Source organism: Erpetoichthys calabaricus, chromosome 3 (assembly GCF_900747795.2).
Source record: "Erpetoichthys calabaricus chromosome 3, fErpCal1.3, whole genome shotgun sequence".
Taxonomy (NCBI): domain Eukaryota; kingdom Metazoa; phylum Chordata; class Cladistia; order Polypteriformes; family Polypteridae; genus Erpetoichthys; species Erpetoichthys calabaricus.
Window position 1 is genome coordinate 120,044,540 of NC_041396.2, and position 17,228 is coordinate 120,061,767.

General features: G+C 38.6%; 1 protein-coding gene across 4 annotated transcripts in view; it reads left to right on the top strand.

Annotated features, from left to right (window-relative positions):
• fam120b (family with sequence similarity 120B) overlaps positions 1-17,228 on the top strand; it is a 318,887-nt gene that overhangs the window by 235,989 nt on the left and 65,670 nt on the right. The window lies entirely within an intron of this gene.

Consider the following 17,228-nt stretch of genomic DNA (forward strand, 5'->3'; position numbering starts at 1 on the left):
CACAGTCTTAAGGCAAGTAATTTACTCTGCTTTTCCTCTAATAAATAGTATTTAGTTCATGTACTATAGATTTGAAATTCAGTTTTCTTTAGAAGATAATCATTGAGTTCTGCCTTGAACAGAGAAACAGAAGATTCACACAGGTATTATGGGGTGGGCTGTCTTCAGAGATGTTCAAGATAACATTAATACACAAGACTTATGTGCACGATCTGCAGCAAAAGCAGCAGAAAAGTCCCTTTTATGTCTTTAATAATCATACACATAAAAATAGGATTGCTTTCCCAAGTTTACATTTTCCTCAATAAATTTTCTCAATTATCATTCAATAAATACTGTGCATTGTAGCAGTGAAGTGTTGAAACTCTGCCATGCAGGCCTGGAGGACACAAGTGGAATGTGAAAATTTAATACGGAAAATCTGTGACCCAAAAAATAGGTGGAAAGTAATGATGCATTAACAACAACATTTATTTATACAGCACATTATTATACAAGGGCGGCACGGTGGCGCAGTGGTAGCGCTGCTGCCTCGCAGTTAGGAGACCCGGGTTCGCTTCCCAGGTCCTCCCTGCGTGGAGTTTGCATGTTCTCCCCGTGTCTGCGTGGGTTTCCTCCGGGCGCTCCGGTTTCCTCCCACAGTCCAAAGACATGCAAGTTAGGTGGATTGGCGATTCTAAATTGGCCCTAGTGTGTGCTTGGTGTGTGGGTGTGTTTGTGTGTGTCCTGCGGTGGGTTGGCACCCTGCCCAGGATTGGTTCCCTGCCTTGTGCCCTGTGTTGGCTGGGATTGGCTCCAGCAGACCCCCGTGACCCTGTGTTCGGATTCAGAGGGTTGGAAAATGGATGGATGGATGGATGGATTATTATACAAACAATGTAGTTCAAAGTGCTTTAGAAGACCCGTAGGACAGGGGGAAAAAAAAACACTCCAGTTAGTCTGGAGAAAAAAACAATCTGCAGGGGTTCCAAGGCCAGAAAGATTGCTCAGCCCCCACTGGGCATTCTACCTAACATAAATGTTCTTTAATCAGTCCACTGTGTTTTCATGCTTCACATGAGAGTATTTGATAATGTTGATCTTGTGGACAGCTGGGACACCCATCTTCATTCCATCAACGCAGGGGGCCTGCATGGTGGCTGGATCAGGTGGTGGTGGTGGTGGCGGCACAGCTAACCACCACAGAAGAGCTAGAAAATAGATATACAGTAGATAGATAGATAGATACTTTATTAATCCCAAGGGGAAATTCACATACTCCAGCAGCAGCATATTGATAAAAAACAATATTAAAGAGTGATAAAAATGCAGGTATAACAGACAATAACTTTGTATAATGTTAACATTCCCCTTAAGTGGAATTGAAGAGTTGCACAGTGGGGAGGAATGATCTCCTCAATCTGTCAGTGGAGCAGGACAGTGACAGCAGTCTGTCGCTGAAGCTGCTCCTCTGTCTGGAGATACTGTTTAGTGGATGCAGTGGAGTATCAGTATTGGCAGTCCAGTCCAATTTATATCATCCAGCTGCACTCCCAGGTATTTATAGGTCTGTACCCTCTGCACACAGTCACCTCTGATGATCACGGGGTCCTTGAGGGGCCCGGTCCTCCTACAATCCACCACCAGCTGCTTGGTTTTGCTGGTGTTCAGTTGTAGGTAGTTTAAGTCGCACCATTTAACAAAGTCCTTGATTAGGTTCCTATACTCCTCCTCCTGCCCACTCCTGATGCAGCCCACGATAGCAGTGTCGTCAGCGAACTTTTGCACGTGGCAGGACTCCAAGTTGTATTGGAAGTCCAATGTATATAGGCTGAAAAGAACTGGAGAAAGTACAGTCCCCTGCGGCGCTCCTGTGTTGCTGACCACAATGTCAGACCTGTAGTTCCCAAGACGCACATACTGAGGTCTGTCTGTAAGATAGTCCACGATCCATGCCACCAGGTGTGAATCTACTCCCATCTCTGTCAGCTTGTCCCTAAGGAGCAGAGGTTGGATGGTGTTGAAGGCACTAGAGAAGTCCAGAAACATAATTCTTACAGCACCACTGCCTCTGTCCAAGTGGGAGAGGGATTGGTGTAGCATGTAGATGATGGCATCCTCTGCTCCCACCTTCTCCTGGTATGCGAACTGCAGAGGGTCGAGGGCGTGTTGAACCTGTGGCCTCAGGTGGTGAAGCAGCAGCCACTCCATGGTCTTCATCACATGCGACGTCAGAGCAACAGGCCCGGAAGTCATTCAGCTCAGTAGGACGTGATACCTTTGGGACTGGGGTGATACAAGATGTTTTCCAAAGCCTCAGGACTCTCCCCTGTTCCAGGCTCAGGTTGAAGATGCGCTGTAAAGAACTCCCCAGCTCCAACGCACAGGCCTCCAGCAGTCGTGGCGATACTCCATCTGGACCCGCTGCTTTGCTGGCACGAAGTCTGCTCCGCTCTTTGCTCACCTGCGCTGCTGTAATTGTGGGTGGTATTAGTCTTTATACCATAGAATAGGGCCATTAGCCATTTACCATAGTAAAGGATAGAAATACAATGAGTAAAACTAAGAATGCAAACTTTGCTTGACAAAGTTTTTTTTTTTTTTTTAGTTCTTTATCAAGAATGACTAATCAGGCTAAGCTTCTATGACCAGTCACATGGTCTTGAAAGACTGCTTTGTAGGGCTAGCAGTTGTTCATCTTTACAAAGGCATCATTCCGAGTAGGTGAGCTAAAGCCATGTTTAATTGTAATAATAGTGGAATAGGGATAGAAATATGCATTGTGATTTGTAGCATTGTGATTACATATGTAAGAAGTTGATTAGCAGTATCAGTAGATTTCAGGGTATCAACCGGACTGAGTTTGAAGCACGTTTTACGTACGCACATTACAAGGTGATTGTAATTTATAAATGGTAAATTGTATATAAATTTGCCTTTTTCTTTCTTTCTTTTTTGCTGTACGCATATTAGAATCAAGGCAAAGTTTAATATGAGGTCCTTGCTCTCTGGAGTATATCATGTTGGTGTAATGTTGACCCTTGCTATTGTAACTGATACAAATGTAAGTGGAAATTTGGGTCTGGTGTAGTTGTGCTCAGTTTTACCTTTTACTGTATATTTTTTGGGTATAGTATTTGACAAAAAGTCAGTGTGCTTAAATGTTACTTTTTAAACTCGAATGTGTTAAACAAAATGTTTTCAAAAGTTGCCCTAGCTTAACCTCCCTAGCGTTTGACCTGAGCATCACTCAGCAGTAAAAACAGTGCTAAAAATGTTAATCCTGAGCGTCACTCGGACAACTGTATAGATGCGCCTCACGTAAACATTAGATCTGAGGATTACTGAGGCTGTAAAAGTGCCAACAGCGTTCATACAGAGCATTGCTTGGGAAACGATATATTCGTGTTTTGCATAAGTGACAGGCCTATGTGTTACCCAGGCAACGGTGCCGACACGCCTTCTCCTAGCCTCGTCTTGTAAGAATTGTTTTTCAGCAGCACAAATATTGCACGCTCTTGACAGTGATACAAACAGTGACTGTCTTCAGGCAGTGAATTTGAAATGGATAGTGAAATCAGAAGGGATTCTGATGACTCCAAACATGACGCTTGTGTGAATCGCATATGTGTAATGTGCTGTTCAGAATATCAATAAAATACAAGTATCACATTATACCTTTAAATACTGAATAGAAGCTCCATTTATCGTTGCTTCTTGGCTTGCTGCAAAGATAGACTTCACCCAACACCCCTTTAACACTAGAATTACCAAAGCCAATGAAAAAAACGTATAATCCCGGCCCACCTTAAATCCCTTTGCACCTCTCTATCAGCATCTTTTATGTTGTAAATGTGTCGATCAGCACAAGCAGCAAGCAGCCTGCTATCCCATCCCTCTGCCTACCGCCGTAGCTCAATTCGCAAAGAAGGTTCTCAGTGCTCAGTGTTTATCTTGGAGTGAATTGCCTGGAGTTGTAGAGGGTAATTAATTTATCATCATTTGGGATACATACATTTCATGAGTGTTCCATGTCTACAACAATCAACGTAAACACATTGTTAAAACAGAAACGTTTTTCATGTTTTAGTAATAAATGACAAAATGTAGACATGAAGTGTATAATGTGTGAAGCCTAAAGTCCAAATATCATAAAAAATGCTGACTCATAATCACGACGTCGCTGGTTCGATCCTGGCTGCCTCCCGAATTTACCATTTTGAGTAGTGAGCAGCTCTTATTGTTAATATTATACAATAAAAACATACATTTGATTTGTGTCTGTAACAGCCGGTGTAAATTTATAGTACTTGTAAAAGTTAGCATTTTTTTTTCCACTTTTATTCTCTCAGTCACGATTACGATACAACAAACCACCACCCCAGATCTGATGCTATTAGTTTTTTATTTGAAACTGGGAATAACTGTGCATGTGAGTGGTGTTTTGAGACAATGGAGCTGGAAATTCTCTGATCTGGAGGGATATAAGCTGACACACAAATGCAATGAATCTGCCTTCTTGATATCTCATTGTCACTTGAATTTTTTTTTATTCAATTTTATTGAGTATTCCTGCTCACACTTAATTATGGTCCATAATGTCAAAGCCACACTGACAAAACAACAGAGACAGAGGTATATATGATATGTGGAGTAATTCATTTTATGACCTGTGTAGTACATTTCGGAAATGGTAAATATGGGAGGCAACCAGGATCGAACCAGTGACATGTTCAGTGTTCTCCCCAGAAATTTTTTCCAGCCGGGTGGCATGAAAAAGTAGCGGGGTAGTGCAGGATGGGGAAATTTGGTGGTGGGGAATATTAAATGTGCACTATTTTTATTAGTTAATTATTATTAATTATTTTCCATTGCTCAATATGACTTCCTTTTTTAAGGTTTGACACTTGTGCCAGAATATTTTTATTAAATTTAAGAAGTATCCAATTCAGGATCCTGCAACCCTAACAAAAATTTTAAATAACAATTGTTATGACATAAACCAAGAGGCACAAGTATTGTTGCTGTCGGGAAGAAAAATGAAAACAATGAAAAAAAGTATGGGAAACCTAATTAAGAAAAATAAAAAAATATTCTTCAAAGCCAACTTGCATATGCAGAAGGTGTCTTCAGTTAAATATGTATTCTTCTTTTCTTCCTAGGGGCCCAGGTGTCTGCAGCTTTTCCATAATCAAAGTCCCCAGGGTCTGGGCCCTCCAAGGAGATCAGCATGAGATTATTTAGCGTGCTTTGATTCATGCGAGTTCTCAAACATGTCTTGATCCTTTTAAGGGCAGAAAACCCCCTTTCACATTCAGCTGTGCTAGCCCAATATGAGCTAGTTTGGCTAAATTTGGAAACAACTCTTTGAGCTCTGATGTCGTTGCCATTTTTAGTAAAATCTTTTTTGGACTGAAGTCTTTGTATGATTGACTTCTGATCATTTTTGACGCAAGCTGTCCATTCTTGCCTGCTACTTTCATATTTTAAAATTGGAGGGCTACCATTTTTTGAAGAATGATCAAAAAGAATTTCAGAACACTTACTTGAATCGTGAGTTTATGCATTGTAAACTTTTGAAAAGCTGGAAATAATTGGCATGTCAGGGAATTGTGCATCTAGGTGCTTGACAACTGTCTCTAGGTATTTATCATATGTTGCAGTTTTGAATGACATTACATCACTCTGTGTATAAACAATGCGGAGATCCGTTTGATCCTCTGCCAGACAATGATGAAGGCTTTGAAAAGATCTTCCAGGAGTGTCTTTCAAGTCCATGATGAACAATTTTGTGGCGAGCAAAATTGGCTCAATTTCAGTAAGATTGACATATCGCCTTTGCCAAGCCTTCGAGAAGTTTGACAACAAAGGTAATACGTGTGAAAGCATCATCAGAGAGGAAACAAAATTGTACATTTTAATACATCTGCTTAATCCTTCAGCTGTGATGTCATTTCTTTCAGTGGCCTCTCTTTCCAGCGCAGCTATGACACTCATCATACACTGTTGTAGTGACTGTACTGCAGAGTCATGAGACAGCCATCTAGTGTCATTGGCCATTTTCAGCTTAATCTGGGGAGTGTTCAAAATATTTTGGATTTCTGTTAAACTAGCCATCCTAACTGAAGAATTTTGGAAGAAATAGAACAGCTGCCTTAAGATGACGTTCAGTTCTGTTAAATAAGATACAGCAGCTGCTGCTTGGGCACGTTCAAGGGCCAATCTGTGGTTGACCAAGAGTCCAGATGTTTTATCTTTAAGCAGTTTTGCCACACCTTTCTGTTTCCCAATCATAATTGCCGCTCCATCAGACCCTAGTCCAACCAGATTAACAGTTTTCAAGCCTAGAGTGTCCATAGTCTCACTCATTGTGCTGGTTATAGTCTCTGCTTTGCCATCAATTATATTGCGGGTTGATACAAAATTAATTCTGACCTCTTTAGTGACCTGGCAAACATATTTAATGTAAATAATTGTTTTACAACTGAGATGTCTGTGGTTTCATCACACAGAATACTGAAAAAATTTTCGGCGTGTATATTTTTCAGTATGTTAGACTTTATTTCCGATGCTAAGACATCCAGCAGCGTTTGCATTATTCTTTCAGAGGTGTAATGTGCATTTTTACCAACATTGAGATGTTGTAAAAAGGAACAACCCATTTCTTTACAGTGTTCCAACAGCTTTTCAGACAACGTTGTATGTGGCAACTCATTTTTTGCCAACCAGTACATGGATCTTAAAGCTCCCACAAAGGCTTCTCTCTGTAAATTATTTAACACAGATACAGATATTTCAATTTGACCGATTTCAGTTTCCTCTAGTACATGCTTTCCTAAAAGGTCAGCAGAAGACTCAATGTGCGTTTTACTTTTTTCATGGTCCAGAAAGCTTTCTTTTCGAATTCTTGTGCATGGCACATTTACCCAAGGTAACTCCGTCCTTGGCAGGTGTTTGTTTGAATATTTCATGCACAATGAGCACCGAGTACCATTTTCTTTGACCATTAGCCAATCAAACTCTTTAAACCATTGTTTGTTTATGCCGAATAAGCGGGGCTTAGATTTATCAATTGGTAGTGTGCTGAAGAGATTTCCCCTGATGGACCAGCCTCTGCAATGTCTTTGTCTGAAATTGCCACATCAGGAGTTGATGCTGCACCTTCATGAGTTTGTGGCGTCTTTTCTGAAATAACTGAGCAGTGTTGTTTTCTGAACTTTTTTTATTCATGTTGGCAAAACGTTTGAAAAAAATTTAAAAGTACCTCTTAATATGACTTTTGAATGGGAAAGTGGGAGCCTGTTGGATATTCAATGCACACGCACTACGGCAGGGCAAGATATAAACAAAAAAAGAAATGGCAGATGGGTCACTTTAACAAAACCCGCAGCAATTCAGTAACAAAAGTTTTGCTCAGGACACTGTGCTGCAAGGTTTACTGCACACTTTTTGCAATATGGACACAGGTCCAAATATTAGCAAATGTACGAACAGCAGATGGGGTCACTTTAACAAAACCCTCAGTAATGAAGAAAAAAAAAACGTTTGCCCAGGAAACATTGTGTGCTGCAAGGGTTTCTGCACACTTGCAATATGGACACAGGTGCAAATATAAGAACGCTAGATGGGGTCACTTTAACAGGAACCACAGTGAGTGCTACAAGGATTTTTGAACAGAACACACCTAATGCTTAAAGAACTGTATATTTATTGGTTTGCTATGTACTAAACAAGAAGAGAGCAACTGTACGTTTCGCAGCACTACACAGACTGCACTGACACTGAGAACAGAGACATCACTTCCTGGTGCCCTTTTTCTGATAGGCTGGTTCCACTAGTCTTTTTTTAAAATTTTATTATTTACACTTACTCTGCATACACTGTGGTCCTGAATGCCAATAGAAGGTGTTATAGGTTTGTAACACCTTCTATTAACATATCAGAGCAGTCCTCTCACTCGCCCACCTCCAACTCCTCTTTACTTGTGAACTGCTGCTGCGCCCCTGCTATTAGCATGTACAGCCCCCTCTCACCCGCCCACCTCCCCATACACCTTGTTACTGTATTAAGCCTCTCTGTCCCCGCTATTACCATGTACAGCCCCTTCTCATCCTCCCACCTCCCCATACTCTTTGCTTGTGAACTCCGCTCCGCCTCGTCCCCGCTATTAGCTTGTTCAGCATCCAGTGATCAGCAACATCCCGCCACGTGCCTCTCCCCTCGCCACTTGCGATCCTGCTTCTAAAATATTTTCCGACCCGCGTGCTCATCCCTTGCCATCTCGGCAGATCATTAGATCTGTCTGTGCCTGTAGATCTGCGGCTGTCATCCTGCAATGTCAAGCACACTTGTTCTGTTATATTTGTACCTTTAGTGAAAGTGCCTATTTGATATTTGGACTTCAGTCTTCACACATTATACACTTTGTCAAAATGTTGTCGTTAGTACTAAAACATGAAAAATACTTTGTCTTTTAGGTATGTGCTCAACATTTCTTGCATTTCCTGTCATCCTACACTTAAATAGATCTTTGTAGACATGGAACACACGTGAAATGCATGTGTTCCAAAAAATGACTTTTTTTTTTTTAGCCTATATAGCTCTAGGTACTACCTCACTCCCTGATAAACAAGGTTTGAGCTGGGAGAGGTTTTTTGTTTCTGCGGCGGTGGCAGGATGGGATAGCAGGCTACTTGCTGCTTGGGCTTATCAACACATTTACAAGACAAAAGGGGCTGATGGAGAGGTGCGAATGGATTTAAGGTGGGCTGAGTTTACATGTTTTTTCATATGCCTTGGTAATTCTAGTGTTAATGGATTGTTTTTAACTGCCACCAGTACCTTGATTTTATGGATTACTAGGGGGCTTCGCCCCCTGCTCACTTTGCTCGCCACCCCCCGTGTTTGTGTTTCTGGAAATAAAAATTTTTTTTTTCCTTAGAATTGTAACATATGCATTATTTTCACTTTTACTTTAAAACGTCAGTAAAAACAGTCTTTGGAATTAACCTTTCTTCAAGATTGCATTGAATTTTAATTCCTTGTTTGGTCTTTGAGTCTTCTCTTATTGGTAGATTTTGAATTTGAAAGTTTCCAATGTCTAGTAGCAAGTTGGTGAAATCATCCGAATTTTGATTTGTTCACATATATTTTTTTAATTTGAATTGTTGGAACAAGGACCATAAAGGTCCACTCTTTAGACATGCATCGTAAATCTGCTGTCGGCCTCCTTTCTTGACTACTGGTAGATAATTCAGGATAGGTTTTTCTGTTTTGAATTTCTGCACAGACAAACCGATCTACATCATCAGCGGTTAATAATTTTTTTTTTTTGTACAGAGTAATCAATAAATGCATGTGAGGCAAACCCCGTTTTTGAAATTTGATCGTGTAAATGTATGCTCTGATATGACCGAACACCGTTTCTAGTTCATTCGATAAAAATAAGACTTTCTGATAAAACAATCTTATTACGAAAGTGGGAATATCCAGAGCCAATGTATCCGGTGGCATTGTTCTCAAAAATCTGTATATTTCTGGCCATTGTGGATTGCACGTCATTGTAATAAATAAATCTGGCCGACTGATAGTTCGGGATATTGCTATTGCATCAAGATATAACTTTGCAGTGCTCTTGGACTACCTTGATATGATGATGGTAATATTACTGCTTTACCTATTTTGAATTTGTCTAAACTATTGATATCTGAATTTTGAACATGATCAATGATCCCTTGCATATGTTTCGTTCTAAGTTTTGCTTGATTTGATTAAGAAAGATGAGACGATTAGCTTCAACTTTTAGATACGCATTAATAATGTAATGTTGCGATAGACGTTGAGATGACAGAATTGAGTTAAATACATTGGATTGTATCGCTCATTTTGACCCGAAATATTGTGTGGGTGATATTCGTTTAGCAAAAAGCCTGTGTTTCATATTGCACGTCCATCCTGTTTCGCCATCTGGGAAAAGCAAAGGAAAGAGTAAAGGTTCTGAATGTGGAGATGTATTTGACAGAAATGACGAATCGTGCTTTGCCTTTGGATATACACGAATATCTACTCTGTCTTTGATATCTCTGTCTTTCAAAATTATTATCACTGACAATTCGTCACATGTTGGTTTATTATAAATGCGACTGTGATCTTTTGGATTCGTATAGAAATCCAAGAACATTTCTTTGTCTGTGTTTTGCAGATAAATGTTGTGTAAAGTGCGATACTGTTGGACGTATGGATTTGTATCCAGTATTGGTTGTATAATTTCTGTTACGTCAGATCGTTTAACTCTTTCGATTCTATGTTGCCTCGCTTCTCCATGATCATAAATACACACCTGTCCGAATTGTGGTTTCTTCAAAATTAAACTTGTCGTAGCTGTAATTGTTGCGGGACCACAGATTCTCATAGTGTATGGTCCATTATTGTGTAAATCTACATTTGTGCATTGAATGATGTGAACGCAAAAACGTTATTGTAGACACGTATATTTTGCCTGTAGTGTTTGGTTGTTTGGTGAAAGTGAAATCCACAATCTTATAATTCTCACGGGTACGCCTCTTCATTGGAAAGCAACAGTACTTTTCCCTGACGGCAACACGAATTCGACGATCTACAAGTCTCTGACTTAAAGGTTAAAGCCTTACAATATCTACATATTTCTGACATATCACTTATGTCCATATATTCAATCTGTTTTTGCTGTTCCGTTATTTCACAGAGTAATAATTTTCGTTTGTTAGCGCAAATGCAATCTTTACTCTTTTGTTTTTTATACCAGCAAATTTTACTACTTTCATAATCTCTAACCTGCTCTGCATGTGTATCGCGCCAACGTGTTTGAACATCTTTATGAATTTCTATTTTGTCTTTTACTTTTTGTGTTTCATTTCTGTACCCAATTGGACCAGCAAGGTGTTCTATTCCACTTGGTCCAGGCTGATTATAACTTTCCATATGTCCAGAATTTGCATTATTTTTTTTTTGTGTGTGCCTTCTTTTTTGCATTCTTTTCTCTCCAACGCCTTTGTGTTTTGTTTGTTCCGGGCTGATTATTACTTTCCCAGTATGACATGACTTGACGGTGTCATAGGACATGAAAGTGTCTCTCTTCCAAAGGTCACGTCTCGTGATCTTTTTTTTTTTTTTATATATAATAGAGAGATTTATTGATTGACTGGTAGAGCACTGCACTGTTTTGGTCACTTGAGTTTATAAAAACACCAAGGCACTTTTGCACCTACCCATGCTATATTTGTGTGTTGTGTCCTCATCCACTGCCTCATCCCTCAGGTAAGTTCTCGGCAGTAGGTGGTTCAAGAGGCTCCCTGAAAAGAGCTGGTAGCATGGGGCTTACCCGCACAGTCACAGTTCCCCCTTCATAATCCTTTTCATTTAAAGCATACTTATATTTTATGTCCAAAAAAGCATATTAACCTCTTTTTGTTTTTACCAAATATGTTATGTCATTACAGATGTTCTCATATGCTTTTAACAGTCCTTGTTTATCTTGACACAAATTTCCCCACAGAAAACTGTTGAAATTATCTCGACTAATCTTTACAGGTATGATCTCGTCAAAGGGGATTTGTCTGAATCCACACCAGAAGTGACTCTACTCTGTTGGGTCCTTGAGCAAGCCCCTTAACCTGCAATTGCTTTGTCCTGGTAATGACGTTAATCTGCATCAAGCCCTGCAAGCAGGTCCTCCAATTTACAGGGAAAACTTGGAGGTTGGTGGTAGGATTGGCACTCCTGCTACTGTTAAATAAGCTTACACTGTTCCAGTGTGGTGCTGAGGTGTCGCCCGCTGCACTCTGGTCCCAATCCAGGTAGTTTGTCATGTGGTGGGTGTGGCAACGCACCATCAGCACATGCTCCCAACCTCTGTGTCATATCATTTACAATTGATGTCTTATTTGTACTGCAGCTTGAAATTGCACAGGCACTCTCCAAGTTTTGTAATAATGCTTTGGTGATCAAGCTTTTAAATATTTCACACTGTCAGTCTAAATTATACAAGTATTATGTGGTAATTGTTCATGTAGCATTAAGATGTACTTCTCTTTTGTTCTGTTCTAGTCTGAAAGCCAAGCCTCTCTCCTAGCTTCTCTTTATATATCCATTTAGAAACAGTGTCAGGTATTTCATCTTTAATTTTTGTAAAGGTCCTTCAAAGCTCTCCTTAGTACCCAAAATAAAAGTACAGTCTACTCCTATGTGGCACTGAAATGTGGTATTTGGAAATAATTTAACTTGAAGCAAAAACCCTAATAATCAATGTAAACAATTTCAGTTTTTGAATAGACACAATACAGTGCATGATTTTGATAGAAATGTATGTCTTTTTTATCAAGCTACCATTAAATTGATTTCAAAATACAACCAAAACATGCCTAATGTTTCTAATGGCTTTTACTGCTTGAAATGATTTTTAATTTATTATTCACATCAGACCACAAAGTCCAATTTTTAGCAACTATTCCTGCTGTCTCCATCTCCCTTAGCTTATTCTTAATTAGTCATGTTTACATACTAATTGGTTATTAGATTAGATAAACTTTATTAATACTGTGGGGAAGTTCAAATGCATACAGCCGCAGAAACATAACAAAACAATAATAGAGACTCACAGGACAGATAAAACATCTAATCAATTAATCAGTCGTTAAATAAAATTGTGACACATGAGTCACTGTCTTGCACCCAAAAAACGAGGTTGAATCCAAGTGCTTAAGGAAAACCTTTATTTAGTTCAAACCATGAGCTAAAGAGTGTTTATCGAAACAAGATCTACCAATTCACCAACACACAGACATAGCAATCAAGCAGTGACATTATCAGTCGCCCTGTCTTGGCTGTCTTCTTCAGTTCAGGAATGGATAATTCTCCTTGTCAGGTCGGTCCCACGGCTGCGGACCAGCAGCTAGGATCGGGTCATCCTGAAGGAGAGGATACAGAAAAGATAAAGTAGATCAGTTCAGTAGCCAGATTAAAGTATTCCCCACATCAGCCCTTGCTTCACAGACACGTTGCACGGTGGGGGCTAAAAACCTGCCGTTGCCTCGTGGACAAACAACCCTCGACGGACATGTCACCCGTGTTTTGGCACTGGGGGTGGGGGTCTCACTAAATAAATAAATAAACTTAACAATTACATTGGGTGAAAGTATTGAATTTCCTGATAGCAGAATAAGAATCACTTAATTACCTGCACGTGAAACATACCAGAATTGAGTCTGGTTAGGTGCAGAACATGGGATACAAGACATTACCAACTCAAGACAGCACAATTTCAACCCCCCATAAACTGACACTGTGCAAACCACTTCCACCATTTCTTGAACAAAAACAATTACAAACGTCAATAATTAACCCAAATAAATAGAAAAACTATACAAAATAATACAAGATATCAAATAGTACAACTTGAGCAAGTATGAAGTATTTACGAATAGACAAACAACACAGTTACCAGTTGTACGTTGCAAAAACAGTTAGGAGTAACCCTATGTAAGTTTATTCAAGATCTGAATAATTCAAGGGAAGAAGCTGCAAAGATGGTGTGTAGTTCTGTTCACAATAGACCTGTACCCCTTCTGTGATGGCAATTTAATAAACAGTTGTCTACTGGGATGGGTGGAGTCAACTGCAATCTTTCCTGATCTTTTTTGCTTGGGCAATGAACAGATCTTTTAAAGTTTGGAGACAACAGCCAGTAATTTTCTCAGCTGAACAAATTACCTGTTGCAACCGAGTTTTGGAAAGAGAGGAGGCAGAAAGAAACAAACAGTGATGGAGGGAGGTCACAATAATCTCAATGATGGCTGAGTGAAAATTTAACAATATCCGCCTTGATGTGCCAAGCTTGTTAAGATGGTGAAAGAAGAACAATCTCTGCCTGGATTTCTTGATGAAATTTCTAATGTTCTTGTCCCATTTTAATGTATTAGTGAAAGTAAAAGAAAAAGTGGATCAGGTCAGTAGCCGGAATAAAGTGTTCCCCACATTAGCCCTTGCTTGATGGACATATTGCACGGTGGGGCTGCAAACCTGCTGTTTCCTCGTATACAAACAAACAACCCTCAACGGACATGTCACCCATGTTTGGGTACTGGGGGGCGTCTCATTAAATAAATAAATAAATACATAAATAAATAAATAATAAATAAATAAATACAAAGTATCAATAAGCTTAATAAAAACATCTATCAAAAAATATTGACTCTTACACATTGCTTTTACTCTCTCTGCTGACCATGTTATGCTAATCACAATTTTTTAACCTGTTCAAATATATTTTCCCAATTTCTATACAGGTTAAACCCAAAACAATTTAAATTCATAATAAGCATGCAGTATTTCCATTAATAATAGTTTCAAATTTTAAATGAATAACTGTTGTTTATGATAAAAAGTTAATTTGCCATCCTTTGCTTTCAGATAATTTAGCCTTTCCTCTTATACCTTCCAAAACTCAATGATTCAAATCTTCTTTGAAAGACATTGTTGCAGAAAAGAGAAGAAAGAATTCAGGTACCTTGTTGTTAAACAAGTGGATGATCTGTGTAACGTTAAAGAGGCTCTGGCAAAGAACGTTTGACAAAATTTCTTTTCTGGTGAGGATTTAATCGGGTCTTGGGATCCAGTACCCCAATGCGAAAGATACCAATATCTGGAGCTCTTGATCTGATGAATGGGGCTTTGGTCTGAATGCCATGCCAGTTGTCCTCTATGATTTTGGATCCACAATGATCTTTCGGCATCAACGGTTACTAGTGATCTCTTGGACTGAAATTGAAGTACTTTGTGCAGTAGTCAGTTGGTCGATGGCCTAGTCCATAGCTTCATCCCCTTCCTGATATGGCTTCTTTCTCCTTGGAGTCAGTTGATTTGTTCCCTTGCATACCTTTATTGCAGTTCAGTTCAAATTAAAATGCTGTTATTTCCAATATTATTTTACCTGCAGATGTAAGGACATAGAGTATAATTAATTATTAGTTGTTATTCAAATACTTCATCTGTAATTTTGTGAAAGGTACTTATGGATCTCAAAATAGTGTCTCATGTCATGTTAGGCCTGTTTCATTGGGGGTACCCCTAATTGAAGTAATATTAGTGGTAAATAGATTGTCATTGTAATCCAGTTTCTGCTTGTATCTTAGCCACTTTATTTTAATAGTGAAAAATGAATTCTGCAGCTGGTTAGCATACGTTTCCATTCATTGTACCAATTATGTTCAAAAATAGAGCCCTCAATAGAAAAAAAAAGAATTCCTTGATAGTTGTATCTAGTTTGGCCGTTGTTGTGGACTCCACTCAGTTAAAAGCATTTTAATCATAACAAGTAAGTCAGCACAATATAAAATAAAAGTCAATCTTTATATATACTGTATATTTATATGTATGTACTAATATATACATACACAGTCACACCAAAGGACAAAGGCACTCAGTTTGTCTCATAGTATTCAAACTGTTGGCACATAACCTTTGCTGTTATGAAATTTCACTTTGAAGACTAAAATTAATCTAAAATGAATTTACTATAAAACATTATAACTATAAAACATCATAAACTCCACTCTTATTGACACTTGTGTCAAATTTTCTATTTTTTTTTATGTTTAGAGAAAATGTGGTGTAAGATGGTATCGGTCAGTAAGAACCTTGAAACTGTCCCTGTTATTATTATATCTTGATAAGAGCAGAATGTTATAATTCTACAGATGATACAAATGCCTCTAGAGATGAAAGACAGTAACAAAGGAAAAGAGAAAACAGAGTGGTGTGGAGTTTATCAGTTAAAGACTGTACATATTCCTGTAGAAATTAAGAAAGGTCTAGTTCATTATTCTGAAGTACAATTTTGTTAGTGTCTATGCTCTTTGTGCCCTTCCCCTAATTGGACAGCAATAGAACACCAATTTCCCCCAGAGAACATCTCTCAGTCAGTATATCAGGCAGAAATTAAGAAAGAATTCTATACTCTGGAATGGTAAATTCCTAAATAATTTTTAAATGTGTTTAAGCTAGAACATTTAAGCTCCACATTTCATTTATCTAATTACAGAATAACGTTCAAATATATGCAGTTTTGGGATATAAATCATTTATAAAAAAAAATGTATATTTCATGATATCTAAAACTAACAGGATAATTCACATAACACATTTCCCACATTACTGAAATAATTTAAGGGACATAGTTACATAGTAAAAAATATATTGAAACACTTCTACTATTATCTCTCAACTTTTAATCTTAAAAACTAAATAATATCCTTATACATGTCGCAGCTGTGTTTCTTTAAGCTAGTATTGTACTTATCAAACTGACATATACATTTCATCCTGCAGCTTCACAAAGTCAAAAAAAGCTAAACCTTCTACCGGCTATTTAGTCATTCAAACATGACATTCTGTTCTATTTCACATTTTAAAATATAAAGTTACAGACTGAAATCAAAGGCTTCTTTTTTTCTTCTTTTTGGGCTCATATACAGTTATCATGGCAATGTCGGATCTAAACAGCAGTGTGGCGAATTGCTCGTTTACTGAAGTGACTATAGCTACGGGTGGAAGTCCCATTTTACTTTATGCTGCCAAGTAGACTTGTATTGTGGTGCAGCAGTCTATTAACCAGCGAAAGCACTATGAAGAAGTTGTCTGTTGTTATGGTCCTGCCTTTGTCCAGTCTGATAGCAGTCACGGGACATTGTATCTTTGATTGCCGTTACAACAAATAGTTCTGAGCACGTATCAGCCACAGCATCCATTGTGGTCATCGCTGCTCTTGTGAAAAGAATGGAGATAAATGCCATCAGCTCTGAGAGGAAGAGGCAAGTTCGTTGTACCATGTGAATGTCACTGAAAGAATAAAACTGAATAATAAAAAAACAAGCGCTAACTTTTACAAGCAGCCAAAATTTACACCGAATGTTAGACTTAAATCAAATGTATGTTTTTATTATGTTATAGTAGTAATAATAATAATAATAAAAATAATAGCAGCTCACTTCTCAAAACACGGAGCGCCTAGTCTCAAACCTGGGACCTTTGAGTTATAAGGCAGGGGTTCTTAACGTCTGCACCATTCAAGAACACACACAAACTCCCAGTAGATTGACATTTGAGCTTGGGTTTGTAACTCACTGACAGCAACATGTAAATCAAATGCTTTTTTTCTTCTTTGGTTATATTTGCACTAGTCTTTACACATTATACACTTCACATCATTATTAGTA